This window comes from Mercurialis annua, linkage group LG6, assembly GCF_937616625.2.
Source record: "Mercurialis annua linkage group LG6, ddMerAnnu1.2, whole genome shotgun sequence".
Taxonomy (NCBI): Eukaryota; Viridiplantae; Streptophyta; class Magnoliopsida; order Malpighiales; family Euphorbiaceae; genus Mercurialis; species Mercurialis annua.
This window is the reverse complement of record NC_065575.1, coordinates 42,495,993-42,512,864: the sequence shown is the minus strand read 5'-3', so window position 1 is coordinate 42,512,864 and position 16,872 is coordinate 42,495,993.

Sequence of the window (16,872 nt, the reverse complement as noted above, 5' to 3'; positions counted from 1 at the left end):
TCCTATGTCTTTAATTTCTTTTAATCCTCTCAAAAATTATTTGAATCAGTTTAGCTTTCTTGGAGAGAATCATTCTTATTTTGCTTTTCTTTTGAGATAAGATGAGATTTATGCTTCATTCATTCACCTTTAAAGCCCAACAAACAAAAAAAGCTAAGACCACGCCACTATCTCTAATTATAGTGTTAGGAGTATTCTTAAAAAAAATTATTTGGTTCAAGATTTTATATTTTGTTTTAGGAAGTAAATAAATTAAATTTAAAAAGTAAATTCTAATTAGAAATAATCTCCATAATTATACATATATATATTTATATTTATATTTTCATGCTATGTGACTCTTAAGAAATAAGAACGGTGATTGCAAAATATGAGCTATCTTTGTTGTTGTTAGCCCTTTTGATTATTATTTTTTAAGTTTTTTGTTTTAATGGTATTGTTTTATAGAGATGATCATGCATTAAGTTTGTGTTTTTATATAATTAGTTTCCTAAATTCTAATCTTTATTCGGTTCATATACAAGAATTATGCAGTTTATTGGATTAAATAGACATGGTGATTAATATAAGCCTAAATTGAAACGCCTTTCAGTACGGGATCCCTTGCACAAATGATTAAAAGGATCAAAGGATTCTAAGTTAATTTGATATGTTTGGAGATTGTTCAGATGTTTAAGTTAGTTATAGAGTCTAAACATACATTATCATTTATCGTTATATTTTAGAGATATTTATCGGTCTCTAAAAGCAATTATATAATCTACCGATGGGCCAGGTGATGGTTGTATTTTGTAATTCGTCATGTCTTGATTGCAGATGAGCTTAGTTGATCCTTCCGTAGAGATCTCCTTGCTCGCTTGGGGTTTTATTTTGGTCCCATGATTAAAAAATACCAAACTTTTGAAGAAGATTTCAGTTTAAATATTTCAATTTTATTCAATTTATCCTGAAATGCAGATTTTTAGTTTAATAATATTCAATTATGTGATTTTATTGATGTGATGTCCACGTGGCGCTGATGTGTCAATACCATACATCAGCACCAAATAAGAAAAATCGTGTAGTCGGATATAATTAAAATAAAATCATGCATTTCAGGACAAATTAATTGGATAAAATTGAAGGGTTTAAATTCTGTAAAAGTTTCATGAAAGATTTTATCATTTTTAATCATTCGGCCTTTTATTATTAGGTACGTAATCCAGATATCAATTTCAAATATGAAAGAATATATATAATTACAATCACTTCCTTATCTCAGTAAAAAAATATGTGAATATAAATTTTCTTTGTCAATTTACTGTAATGGATGAGTGGGAGAGGGGGAAAATAGGAGTTTAGTGAGCCAATGATTTTCTTCACGGGTTCTTCTATTACTAGATTCTCCATGCATTGTGTTTTTTCTTTTGAGCAAACTACTATGTGACACTCTGTATATTATGATTTGCATTCGTTTTTTCTTTTAAATAATTAATTTTTCACTTTTTATTTCTAATAATAATTTAATCCTTCTATTTGTTCGTAGTGTTAATAAACTCATTTAAAAACTTAACTAAAAAATTAATTTAGTCTTTAATTTTATTTTTTTACATAAATATAAATTATAAAATTCAATAGCTTAATACATTTAATTTATTTTTATTTTTATTTTTCTTACTTTTTAATTTTTATCTTCATTTATTTTAAAACAAAATTAAAATTAAAATTTTAAAAAATATTATTTTTCAAAATATATTAAAATATTAGTAAATATCAATATTTAAAATTGAAGCTATTAGCTCACTAAATTCACAATAATATAATTCGTAATTAGAAATATTGAAAATTTAAATTTAAGGATTAAATTGAATTTTTAACAAATCTTTTGACTCAGTTGACTAACACCAAATTAAAGTAGACGGTCTAAAGTAATTTACTTTTTTTGTATGTGTTTATAATTTCACTTCGCTTATTACCACAAGAAGAAGCATATATATAATCAATAAAAGTTTACAGTTCTACTTATAAGCAGGCATGCATCTTTCAAGAATAAAGATTTATGGTACGATTTCTTATTTAAAAAATGAATTCATAAATATTTTATAGAATGATTTTACAAATTAATATAATTAAAATTTATTAATTAAAATTCATTTAATAATTTCTTTTTTGTTTTACAAAATTAATCATGTTTGTAATAAATAAATTATGAAATTTTTTTATAAAAAAAATGCAAAAAAACTAAAAATTGAAAAGAAATATAACAATATTATGAGCGCTGGATGAGAGACGCACTTGAAGGACCTTAATATGATCATAACTCTCTCTCAATTTATTGAGTGCGATTTTTATTAGTTTCTTCGATTTCATAGCGTTATCTCCAAATTACCTGCAAATTAGCAGTCCAAGCCACCTAGCAAAAATTATATTTTTGGCTTATCAATATTACCTTTGATGATTAAAGTTATTATTCTTGATCGATTAAAATTACGTTTATAATGTGTGTCGATCACTTCCAGTCATTACAAGGACTCGGTTTTCCACTCCATGTATTGTAAATTATGAAGCATGGGACATTAGTAGAACAGTAACAGAACATGGTTGGACTCTTAAAAGGCTATTTTCCATCTCTGGCTGGGTCAATAAATTCACAAACAAGGCCCATTTATTACAAGGCTAAATAGGTCTGACAATGGGTCCAATCATCAAGGGCCACGAGCTCACGTGAATTATTATTTTTGGGCTTTTTACTCAAATAACCAACATTCATATTTGATTTACTTTTATACCAACACATATTTGACATTTTAAAACTAACATGTCAGGGAGAAATTATTGCTTTTATACTATCCATATAAATAGAACCCTAATAACACAAACCATCATAATTACAATTATTTTTTCTCTCCTCAAATTTCTCTCTCCTTTCTCTTTCAATTCACCTTTCACACAAATCTCAGATTTGTTCTTCGCACCAATCCGCCTCCGCCGTTCCATTGTTGCCGTTTTGCCTCCGCCGTTTTGCCTCCGTCGTTTCGCCTCCGCCGTTTTCGCCTCCGCCGTTTCCCCTCCGTCGTTCCGCCATCTTTCTTTTATCATTTTGATTTCAGATCTGAAGTTTTTAATTCTTTTTTTTCATTTTCAGATGTGTAATTTGTTTATTTTTTACTGTTGTTTTCACCATTAAACATGTATAAAGATTATCTTTAAAGAATCTAATACTCATTTCATATAATGTAGAATAATTTTGTGATTTTATGGAATAAAATTCTGTTATTTCTGTATTTTTCTTGTGTTTCTGCGTTTTTTTTATTCTGCAAAACGATTTGTTGATGATGATTGATTGCTGAATTATTTTAATGTTACAGTGTTGTTGATTTTAAGTTGACTTTATGTTAATATCAACTGATTTTTTTTTACATTGACAACTAAGATAATATTGTCTGTGAAATAAACTAAAAAAATTAAATTAAATTAAATTGAGACTAGATAATGATATGGTAGCATCGGGGGAATAAGACATATAATGATGTTGCATTATTATAATGTTATAATGTTGATATGGTGTTGATTTTCGGTTGATATTTTGTTGATTTTAGCATCGGTGAAGAAGATAATAATGATGTTAAATTATTGTAATGTTACAATGTTTATCTTATCTAGATATAGTGTTGACATGGTGTTGATTTGGTATTAGTAAAAAATATAAATAATGATTTTGAATTATTATAATATTATAAATTTGAATTTATGTTGATATTATGTTGATTTTGTGTTGGTATTTTAGGTTGGAAAAATAATTTATTAATCTTTGGTTAATTTAATGTTGATTTAATGTTGATTTTATATCGATATATATATATATAAAATTAAATATATGATAAATAATAAATTTTGATAATTCATTAGCAAAAATAAAGGTAAATAAATATTAAAAATAAAAATTAGTGTTAAAAAATATTTACAAAATTAATACTATCCAGTTTATTAAATGTTGTTGATATTATGTTGATATTGTGTTGATATTAAAACTGACAAAAATGTCAACAATAAATAATGTAAACATGTTGATTTTGTATTGATTTTGTGTTAATTTTGAGTTGATATTTGATTAATTTTAATGACAAATAGTATACACATGTTGATTTTATGTTGATTTTGTGTTGATCTTCAATTAATTGTAGGAATATGCGCATGTTAATTTTAGGTTGATTTTAGGCTGATATCGAGTTGATTTTGCGTTGATTTTGATTAATATAGCTTAAATAATTGTACATCAATAAAATTCAACATTGATTTTATAATAAAGTTTGTACGTTAAACATAATATAAGGAGCAAAAAAACCAACCAAATTTCAAAAATGCCGAAATCAATTTAGTACATTCTAATAAATTAACACTCTAGAAAATGAAAGTTATAAAAAATGGCTGAATACCAATAGCATATGTTTATGTAGGGAATTACATAACGTTTATCGAGAAAAAAACACAAAGAGATCAATCATTCAAACAAATATGTGCACTCCACATTCCATCCTGCTGCTTTTCAAATAAACATCTATTCCGCAAACTTACAGGAGGCATTTATTTCACAGACAATATTATCTTGTTTGTCAATATTAAAATAAAAAAAAATAGTTAATATCAACATAAAGTCAACATAAAATCAACAACACTGTAAAATTACAATAATTCAGCAATCAATCATCATCTACAAATCGTTCTGCAGAATAAAAAAAATGCAGAAATACAACAAAAAAAAATGCGGAGTTAACATAATTTTATTACATAAAATCACAAAATTATTCTATATAACATGAAATAAGTATTAGATTCTTTAAAGATACTCTTTATACATATTTAATGGTGAATAAACAGTATAAGTTAAACAAATTACAGATCTCAAAATGAAAAAAGAAAGAACAAAAAATTTCAGATCTAAAATCAAAAAGAGAAAAAAAAGATGGTGCAGCGAGATAAAGGTGGAACGACGGAGATGGAACAGCAAAAACGGAACGGCGGAGGCGGAATGGCGGAATGGCGGAGGCGGAACGACGAAAGCAAAGGAATAAGAACGTTGAGAAACTCTGCTGGACTCGTGGAGAAGAAGAAAAAACCGCCAAAATTCAAGAGAAAAAGAAGAAACAGTAAAAAGTAAGAACTCAAAGAAATTAGGTTACAATTTTAATTTTGGATGGTATGAAATGTAAACTTTGGCTTTGGACTGTATAAAAGTAAACTTGGGTCAATTTTCAGTATATTGGATAAAAAGCCCCTTTTTATGGGATTTTTGCATAAATAAAAAGAAAACAATTATGACAGTACTACCTGGTTATTTCTTTTAATCAAAATAAGGTTTTTAAAATAAATATAAAATTATGATTTTAAAAAATAATTTTTTTAATATAAAATTTAGAATTTTTTAGTTTTGTATATATTCGGTATTCATTCCGTATATAATCGAAATAATTTATTAGTTCGAAAGTGATTTACAAAAACTATAGCAGCGCCCATTGCCGCCGCCACCCTTTGCCTTTGTCATCTCCTCTGTAGTAAAACCTAACTGAAAATTTAAATTGCAAATTCTACAAAATAAACTCTAAGAGGCCGTTTGGTTCGCCAAAAAAAAAGGCAATGGAAATGGGAATGGGAATTATTTTCATTATTTGTGTTTGTTTTGTCAAATTACACTAGGGAATGGGAATGTGATTACCCCTTCAATGGGAATCACCCATTCCCCCTTATCCTATGGGAATGAATTTTTGGGAATGTGAATCAAAATTTAACAAAATATTTTAATGATAAATAATAAATATATAATTATTAAAAAAATTATTTTTAAATATTTATTTTAAACAATATACTTAAAAAATAAAAAAATATTTTTTTAAATATTTTTTTTATTTTTTTTTAAATATTTTATTTTAAAAAAATAATTTTAATAAATAATAAATAATTTTTTTATTAAACTTTACCGATTCCCATTCATACACTTTGAACCAAACAAAAAATAAAAACTATCATTCTCATTCCCATTCCTTCTCATTCCGATTTCCATTCCGATTTTCATTCCCAACCTTGAACCAAACGGCCCCTAAATCTATATGTATAACAACAAATTAACTTCATAATTTTCATATTGAAAAAGAAGGAAAGTAATTTTTATTTTAGATTTGATTTCGTGGTTGATATTATTGGTGAGGGTTCTGACGAGTGACGAGTTATGATTGACGAGCGGCATACCCTAATTAATGTGATATTGTAGCTGACGAGCTAAGACATAAATCTATAGTCGACGAGTGGCAATGACGAGCGGCGCTAACAGTGAGACAATAACAAGTTGTGGTTGATGAGCTAATATATCATAATCGTAGCCTAGTCTCATTTAGAACTTATTATGCATTCCATATCATGTCTAATTATTTTAAATAGAAATAGAAATATAGATATATGCATTTTATATGTTAGAATTAAATTGAAAACAAAAATCACGATTAGTTGAATTGAATCGGTTCATTTTAAATGAACGAAAGAAAGACTTAAGGTTAAAAAGGTAATAAAGAATTTAATTAAAGGTTTAAGAAGATTTTAGGATGGAGTATATCCAATTAAGTCTAACTGTTAAGAATGATCTTAAATTTTTATTATGTGTCCAACCTAGGATTATTAGCCTACCATTTAATACGTGTAACCACTGCGTTATCACTTATTTTAGTAATTTTCCTCATGAGGGTATATATTCAAAATATAGAGAAAATCCTAAACTAGATCTTAAAACTTTAAATTCCATGTGTTCATAAAATGGAGGAAGTGATTCAAGGCTAATTAATATGTAATTTCATCTATTTAGTTCGTTTAATAATGGTTTACCTATGTAGTTCGTATTATGTTTTAAATTCTAATTTTGCAGTTTAGTGGGAGAGATGTATTTTGAGTTTTATAACTCCGAATTGAGTTTTGTTTGTTTAATTCATTCTCTAACACATTATTGTAGGTCATAAAATTATTCTGGTCTGTCTATCCAGACAGTCTATAACATGTTCAGAAGAATTAATATAATTTAATGTACTTACTTTACATTTTGCTCCCTTTATCCACCATTTTTTCTGCATGATAAATTGTATGAGATATTATTATTTTAAAACAAATTCCTATAAATCCATTGAATTTTCCAGTTCTATCGGAACGATGAATACATTACACTAATTTTACTAAATTCATGAATTTTAAAATTCTTCAATCCAGTGCCTGTATTTTTGTTGAGTTTTTTAGAATGACAATATTCCCGTAAGAGGTATTTATTTGTTTATAATATTGGTTGTAATATATATGTGTTTTTTCTGGATTGATTAATTTTTTATTATTCTGGGTGATCGGTCTTGATATATTTAGAATACAATTATTTTAGTTTAATTGAAGTTTCTTGGTCTAATTAAAAAAAATTAATTAAATATTTTGTAATTGTCCAAATTTATTTGTTACCGATTTTAATTGTTTGATATTTTTGTGATGATTTAGATTTGTATGTTGATTTTAACTGGAATAAAAGATTTATGTCATTTTAATTATATTATCTAATCCTTTTCAGATTTGTAAAGGGACACACGATTAAGGAATTTATGTTGTAATATAGTCATTTTATTTTAAGGCGAATTGTCGTTTTTTTTTACAATTGCAAATGATATTATTTTTGTTAGCGTAATTAATATGCTATTGTAGAATAAAATAGTCATTTTCTTTATTGTTTAGTTTGCCTATATAAAGACCCCTTATGTTATTTTAGAGTTTAAGGTTTTCTTTTCTATTATTAGCCTCTATTTTTTTATATTTTATTATTCTATTTAATTAATAGTTTCGACTTCCTCCATTGATATTATCAATTTTCAATTATTATAGAATTTTTTTGTTGATTTACAAAAATAACAGCAATCAAAAATATCTTAAACATTGACAGTTACCATATATGACACATGTGACTAGGCCAAGATTATTACTTTTGTCTTCAAATGAGTGAGACCACAGATTAAAAAAGTTTGAATTGTGAAATTTATTCAATTTTGTTTGCTTTGGTGATTGGAAGTCATGAATGGGAACAGAGTACGGTAACAATAATGATGACATGATTATCAAATTTTGGCTGCCTCCTCTCAGTTTTTTCGTCATATCATGTTGTTTTGTCTGATTTTTTTTTTGTGTGGCGGAATTTGGATTATAATAGCCAATAGTCCAATTCCAATCTTTCTATTTTTAAAAAAAAAAACATAGCCGGAATTTGAACTCACAATTAATGGTGTCTTAATAATTGAGATTTTAGATCATTAAATCAAATTCAGATTAAACGCGTATGGGCATTTGTCTGATCTTTTGGAAGCAAACAATTGACACTAAAAAATTCAGAATCATTTCTTTTATCATTTATTATAACAAGAGGAAATTTTGACGTTTTTTTAGGAGACTCAATTTCGAAACTTTGAAAAAGTTCCACCCGACGCATATGCTACATGAATAAAAGATCATTGCCAGGAAAAAAAATCAAAATCTTGAATAAACCAGTTGATATGAAGATTCTGATTAATTTCGCATCAATTAGAAAAACAACCTTTTAACTTGGTTTTCTATTAAAGCATTTCGACATATTAGCTTGACATATACAGTCGATCCTTTAATAGTTAATATTTTATAAATTAATAATTCTAATAATTAATAAAAAATTGAGAGAACCAACTTCGTTCCACGTCGGATAATTAATAATTCTATTATTTAATAATTAATAAAATTTAATATATTTTCTACATGAATATTAATTATTAGAGAGATTTTTTTAAAAAAATATATAACAATTGATGATTTATTTGAGGCAATACTAACCTTAATTCATAAAGTGAAAGTTAAAATAACATCAAATTATGACTTTCTTATTCTTTTGAAAAATTTTAAAAAAAGTTATAAGATGAATAAATTAAAATAAGTAAAGTATCTCTACTATAAAAATATTAAAAATTATTTTACTTTATGAATACAACTTTTTAATAATTATTTTTTGGTTTGATATCAATTGATTTTTTTTAAATTGAATATAAATTATTTCTTTTAAATTGAGTGATTGTAGAGTGTATTTAGTTAGTTTTTTTATAATATAATATTAATATTAGGTCTATTAATGTAGATGCTTTAAAATATCTTTTTTAATTTTTTTTATACAAATTTAATAAATTAATAATTCTAATAATTAATAAATTTTTGATCTACCATGTGTATTAATTATCAGAGGGTCGGCTGTATTTGTCATTTATATTTGAATAAATTACATTAGGGGTGCCTTGATTTTTTTTATTTTATTATTATAGTTACTATACTTTAATTTTTTCTGAACAAAGGGCCAACACGCCCCCCTAAACTTGTGACACGGGGTCATCTAACCCAATTTATATTTTTTTGAGCAATTAACCCCAAAATCCTCATTTTTGGGTCAAATAACCCCATAATTGTATTTTTAAAACACGTAAAATATAAATTGGAAGTGAGGGATGCAAAAAAATAATTATATATTTCCCTAATTATTGCGATATAATTATCCTAAATCCATTTTTTGAAATAAAAATATAAATTATGGGGTTATTTGACCCAAAAATAGAGAGTTTTGGGGTTAGTTGCTCAAAAAAGTATAAATTGGGTTAGATGATCCCGTGTCACAAGTTCAGGGGGCGCGTTGACCCTTTGTTCAATTGTTTTTTTAATAATTGGGACAGGAGAGTGCTCGTAGGAGAAATAAAACCCACGACGTGGCAGATTGTTGTCAAGCGCTTAATCATTTGAGTTATACCTCATTAATAACTTTAATCAATATTTTGTATCAATATTTCAATTATATCAAATGAGTATTTTTATTAATATTCAGATTACCGAACAAATAACAAAACTATTTGAAAAAATAACGTATATAATTTATTAATTTATTATGCACACACACACTGACACACACAAACACAGACAAATATATATATATATATATATATATATATATATATATATATATATATATATATATATATATAGGCTCAAAAACCCTCACCTTTAATTTTTTTTTCAATTCCACCCCGACGTTGAAAATTTATCAATTTTACCCACTTTTGAATTTTCCGTTTTCAATTGTACCCCAATATTTTAATTTTTGTTAATTTTTTTTACTTAAATGATGAAATCATTCAGTTAATTAAGTCTAAGCATGAAATTAAATTCTTATTTATTCAAAAAAGTACAAATAAGTCCTTTATTTTTAAAAACTAACTAAAACCCATAATCAAATTAACACTAATTTAAATTCTTAATTAATTTAACTAAATTTTAAGAATATACAATTAATATATGCGAGACATGGAGAATATTTTAAACAAATTTCCAAACGTAAAAGACGTTAATTTAATTTTTCAGGATACAATTGAAACACAAAAATGCAAAATAGGGTAAAATTGACAAATTTTCAACGTCAGGGTATGATTGAAAAGGGGCTAAAAGGTCGGGGTTTTTTTAAAGACATTAGGCCTATATATATATATATATATATAATGTAACATTGCACGCACAATTGTTATCATTTTTACTATTATGACGTATGAACCTAAGTAAAATTTGGAGTCTTTGTCTTTTAGAATGTCGGTGATCGAAAAACGGCTAAAAATACTTTTTCGATATATATTAAGAAAGTTGAAATACTTGTATGGAAGAAATAAAAGTTAAGGTATCAAAAGAGAAAAATTAGAAAAGCTCAAACACCATTAGTATAATTTTTCTAAATGTATATTTTCTCGAGTAAATGACAAAACTATTTAAAAAAAGGAAGAAAATAACAAAAATGCTAAGTTTGCTGAAATATTACATCAGCACCTAAAAAAATCGAAATTTTACATTTAATACCTTTCCAATGAGTATGCAACACATGGCACACTCAAAACAAATGAAAAAAAGTCAAAAACGTGTTAAAATTGGTCAAAAACGCGTCAGAAACGTGTCAGATATGCGCCTGACGCGCGCTCAGATATGTGCTTGACGCGCGTGTCAAAAAAATGCATCATTCACAAGTTAAATACTCAAACATGTATCATTTATGTATCTGTTATGTATCCGCAATGTATCAGAAACATTTTTTTTATCATTTTTCCTTATTTTTTAAACAATTATAAATATATAAATACACACACATATATTATTTATATTAATTATTTATATGCCTCTAAGGTATATGTATAACATATTTTAAATTAAAATATACATGTATTATATATTTTAAAAAATACATAAATTATGTTACAAAAAAAGTATCTATAAAAAATGTGTCTTCCTATTACATGTTTGATGCTTGCATTGTTCTTTTGTTAATTGCTATTTTAATTTTTGAAATAAATAATTCATTTATTTAAATTCATTTGAGCTGTATTTGAGTTGTATATTTAACGCATTGAATATATAATTTACGGGTAGTTGAAATATATCAATAACATATATTAAAATAAAAATATGCCACATGCTCTGTAAATTGTATAAAATATTAATCAATGATATGTACTAAGGATATATTTATCATGTTTAAATTATATATTAAAAATTTATCTATAAATACATCTAAAAAACATGTCAAACACGTTTTGATGAATTAATGTATATTTAAAAATAGATGTATTTGAGCTGATTCTGACATGTATCTGATATGTATACCATATGTATCTGATATGTATCAAAAATGTATCTCCAAGACTGTCACATACTATTAATGAAACTTACTGAAAAAATTATCTCATATATACAACACATTTGATAAATAATCTTATAGTTATTTAACGTAACAATATAAAAAACGATTTATTCACTTCCAGCAAATGGATTGAATGACGAGATTGATGAGGTTTGGTTGCAACGAACTTTCACAGTTCTTCTGGCTATCAATATCGGAAAGTTCTAATCGCTTCCTCTACATCTTTATTCCATGATGTATCAGAGATGTATCGACAATGTATCAGATACAACTGAGATACATTTTGAATACATCTCAGAGACAACTCAGATACATTTTCTAAAAAAATAAAACAATATACTAAACTTCTCATTAAAGACATTGTTGAACCATAAATTACAAATTAAAAAAAAACATAAGAGAAATTAGCAAATAATAATATACTAATCTATATCACATAATATATAAAAAAATTTATATCTCTTAAATAATATTACTGATTATAAAAATTTATGTCATAAAAAAAATATATATATCTTAAATAATATTAACGAATTTTAAAAATTTATGTCATAAATAAAAAATTCGAAAAATTGAAGTATTTGTCAATTTTTAAACTCATCTAAAAAAATTCCTCAACTCTGTTACAATTTGGATTAAATATATATAATTTTATAAAAATTGAAGTTTCAGTTCAAATGAATTCAAATATAAACTAAAGTTCAACTATCACCCACCATTTTCTCAAGAAAAACACTAAAATCAGACAGCAATTTTCTCATTTAAACAAACAACTCAGCTCTTCACTAACCCAATCCATCTCGTTAACAATCACCCAAACCACTACATGTTGCTGCAAAATTACAATTCATACGATTTCAAACCAAAAGAAATACCACCACCAACAAACACTTATTCAAGCCAAATCTTAAATCAATTGAGATGAAAATACAAAAAAGAAAAAAATTGAATCTTCAATATTTAATAATAATCACTTATAAAAGTCGAGCCAATTAGATCTGCTCCAACATTGATTCGTCAAAGACGAACGACCATCTCAACGGTGTTAAGAAAAATCGACGGCGGCGATTACTGCTCCTTCGCCCCCAATGGATGGTACCATCATCCTTAGTAGTGCCATCGTCACCAAAAAGCAAGTGATAAATAATGGTGAATGAACAACAAGCTTGAACAACAGTGGACGAATCGTAAGAATGTTTCCGACGACAACTTTGGACAAACAACGAAGAAGAGAAAAATTATTTCATTCCAGCTTGAGAATATTCTGAGTTAGTAGAAAAGTCTTTTGGAACGGGGTTAGTGGTGATGGTCAGAGAGATGCCGATTGTAGGGTTTTCATGGTGATAGTTGCGGTGGCGATGGCAGTAGAGGAGATGTGAAAGGGGTGGAGGCCATAATTAAGAAAGTTGTGAGTTTAAAATGTCCAGATTTGTTACACGTGTTGTATTAGGGAAGAGTTGGTACTATGTGAAATAAATATGAAAGCTGTGATATTATTTGTAAAGTTAAAATTAGCATTGATGTAAATATTTAGGAGTGTTAGCATTTTTGTAATAGTTAAGCGTGATTAGCTCAATCTTGTAATTTTCTCTATTTTCTCTTCTGACACCCATTATTCTTTTCGGGCCAAAAGAAGTAGAAAATCCAGCTTTGGCAAAATGCAGATTCTACCGGCTCGGACTTGAAAGATCTTAGGCCTTGGACCACCCTTTTTCTAACATTTTCTTCTTTTTAATTTTTTCATATGGTGAGCTAATGTAGGTTAAACTGACTTAATTAGTCTAGCTGATTTATTTCAGCTATATTTAGTTAATTTTCTGATTAATTCAATTAATGCAATGTCTGATATAATTGATGGAATGTTAATTCTAAATGGATTATAAGAGTTTACATGCATATGAAACAAAATTGAATCTAACCGTGATCATAATAACTATAATTAAGGATTAATGGTTTCTAAACAAATTGATTAAAATATTTTAACAGAATGATGAGAATTGTAAAAACAATCATCGAATAGTGCTTTTTCAACAATTAAAAAGATATCCAAATAAATAAGAAAAAAGCTATCCGGATAGAATCTATCCGGATTTAGTCCTTTTTAACCATATATGAAGGATATTTAAATAATTTTATTTAAAAGTAAAAATTAAAAGACATTTGTAACCTTCAGTAAAAATAAATAAATATTTTGAATTTAAATAGATAAAATAAGATACATGTAACACTTTGAATTAGCTAGTACAATTAAATTCAAACACATAACAAACTCATCCATAGCAATCACATAATAAATAAAAATTAGTTAAAAGTAAATAATTAAATAAAAAACTTTTTTTCCTCTCTCCTTTCTCTCAAATAGAAAACCCTAGCCGTCAAGCGTTTCTCCTTCGTTTTTCGCTTCGGCTGCCGTCAATGGTTTATTTTTGCCGTTGGCGGTAGCCATTTCTTTTTAATTGATTTAGAATTAAATAAATGACAGACTCCTTTTCATCTTTTTCATTTTGGTTGGCAAATCTATCGACGAGGCGCATCAATTTCAATAGATATACAAATAAAAAATCAGAGATGGATCAAGCCCTTTCAAGATTGAAGCTGAAATCGTTATAGGTTAGTATTCGTTTTTTTTTTTGATAACTATTTTACAGTGATTGTCTTTTTTTTTTGAAAGTTTTGTTGTTCTTTTTATATGAAAGATTTGTTGTTTTTTATGAAGAGTTTGTGAGTCTTCTGTTAGACAGAAAAGGATTGAATTTTATTGTGTTAGAGCGGTTATGTAATTTTGATTTTGTTTTGTAAGGCGATCTGCGAATCAAGGTTTATATCTTGTTCCATGTCAGGTCATTGGAAACGGTTGTACCCTTTCTGAATTCTTACACCTGTAACTGCTCTTTATTATTAATGAAAGATTATTCGATTGTCAAAAAAAAAAAATAATTAAATGTTTATTAATTAATTTCACATTTGTGTAAACACTGCTGTGTTCATTTGCCATAGATAGAACGAATAGTTCTATCTTCTGGTTTGGTTCCCAGTTCATGTCCTTGAACCGGTTGTCAAACAATCTCCCCAAAACAATAAATTGTAAGGATGCAAGTTTAATTTATTAAATTACACACATATATATTTTTCATTAAATAAAGTCCAATGATAAAAATATTAAAAAAATTTATTTTTTAGAGAATCATGTGTGTTATAATAAATTAAAATACAAAAAGGAGGTTTAGACGAATTTAACCCACCTAATCTATGAAAAAAATCACATATAAGCTTATTTAATTTAATATTGATTCGGTATATTAAGTTCATGTGATTTTGATTATTATAACTTCAGACAAAAATTATACTATGATAATTAGGTTAATATATATCTACACGTTCATAAATATTACTCTCTCCGTCCTAAATTAAAAAAATGTAATTTAGTTAGTAATCTAAATATTTTATCTATTTTTCATTTTTACTGTGCTATAATTTTTTTATATGTATGAGTAGCGTGTTAATAATTTTGTTTCACACAAAAATTTGTTAAATAAGTTGTGTAGTCCAATTTTGTATCTATTAATATCAAACATATATTCATTTTATATATGAAATAATTAATTCAGTGGGGATAATTATATATTTATTGGAGGTAAATAAATCTTCTAATCTTTAACTTATCAAAACTGAAAGATGGTTTATAATTTGAAACGTCAAAAATCAATTCAACGCGGATGAAATGTACGGTGATATATATAACTTAGTTTAAAGCAGTTTTCTAAAATCCAAATTGGTGTTGCCACTAGCTCTTGGTTCAACTAGTTTTATCGTCGGAATCAATTGAGTAAATATTTTTAAATAATATAAAACCATACTTGGTTTATGGTCCAATCACTGCTTGAACAAGTTTACTCACTAGTTAAACCGTCGGTCAACTCGAGTTATCCAGTTTAATATGATCTAGCCCAGTTCTCTAGGTTCGATGGACCAGACAACTGATTTCAATTTTACCCTTTATTTCTTAAAAACAATTATGCAAATTGAAATTTATTTATTTTTATGAGGAGAAAGTACGTACAAAAATTTATAATATTTAGTATCGAATTATATTATTTTACATTTGAAAATTGAAATAATTAATTAATTCAATTGTTAAGGGTAAAGAAGTCTTTAACCCTCAAATTAATTACAAAAACTAAAAGATGGCTTATAATTTAAGACGATACAAATAATAAGATGACATATCAATTCCAAATAAAGGAAGTAAAAATGATTTAGTTTAAAATCAATATTTTGAAAACTGAACGGTGTGACCACGGGTTTCCCATACAACTAGTTCAATCACCGGTTGAACTAATTGAGTAATTTTCTTTAAAATAGACGCAGCTCACGGCCCAACCGTCGACTAAATTGGATTTAGTCATTGGTTCAACCACATGTCAATTCAGCTTGTCCAGTTCAATATGGTCCAGTTTGGTTAGACCGGATTTGCAGTTTTTTATATTAGTTGAGTCGGACACTTGACCGGTTCTCATTTCAACTGGTAAACAAACCGGTTTAATTCTTTAATAATTAGTTTAAAGTTGAATTTTTCCTTCAGTTCTCTTAACTGAACCAAACCGAGCTAAAAAGTTAATTGCTATAGTTATGGATATTAGATAAAAATATTTTTTAAATTATAAAAATTTAAAATTCACAAAATTAGAAGAAATATTAAATAGTTTATAATTCACTTAGCCTCATCAGATAGTATTTATACTTTTCTGTATTTTTTTTAAAGTGACTATCAATTTCGAAAAATATATTATACTGGTGAGCAATTTTTGATGACAAGGCAAAACAATCTTGAAGACTTTTAGTTTTTTTATAGAGCAAATTATGTTGAGGTTCTTGAGTTATATCATAATTAACAGTTTAATATTTCTTATTTTAAAAGTCTACTTAACAGTCTCTCAGTTTTAATTTCGTTAACTGAGAGGTCTTTTCGTTAATTTGAGGGACTAAATCATTAAATCGAGCTAAAACTGAGGTATCAAATCATTTAAAAGTGAAGTATCAAATCGTTTAATGAAATTAAAAGTGAGGGATCAAACCATTGGCGAAATTAAAGGTGGGATACTAAATTATTTGAAAATAAATGTCGAAAACAGAGGGTTCTAATA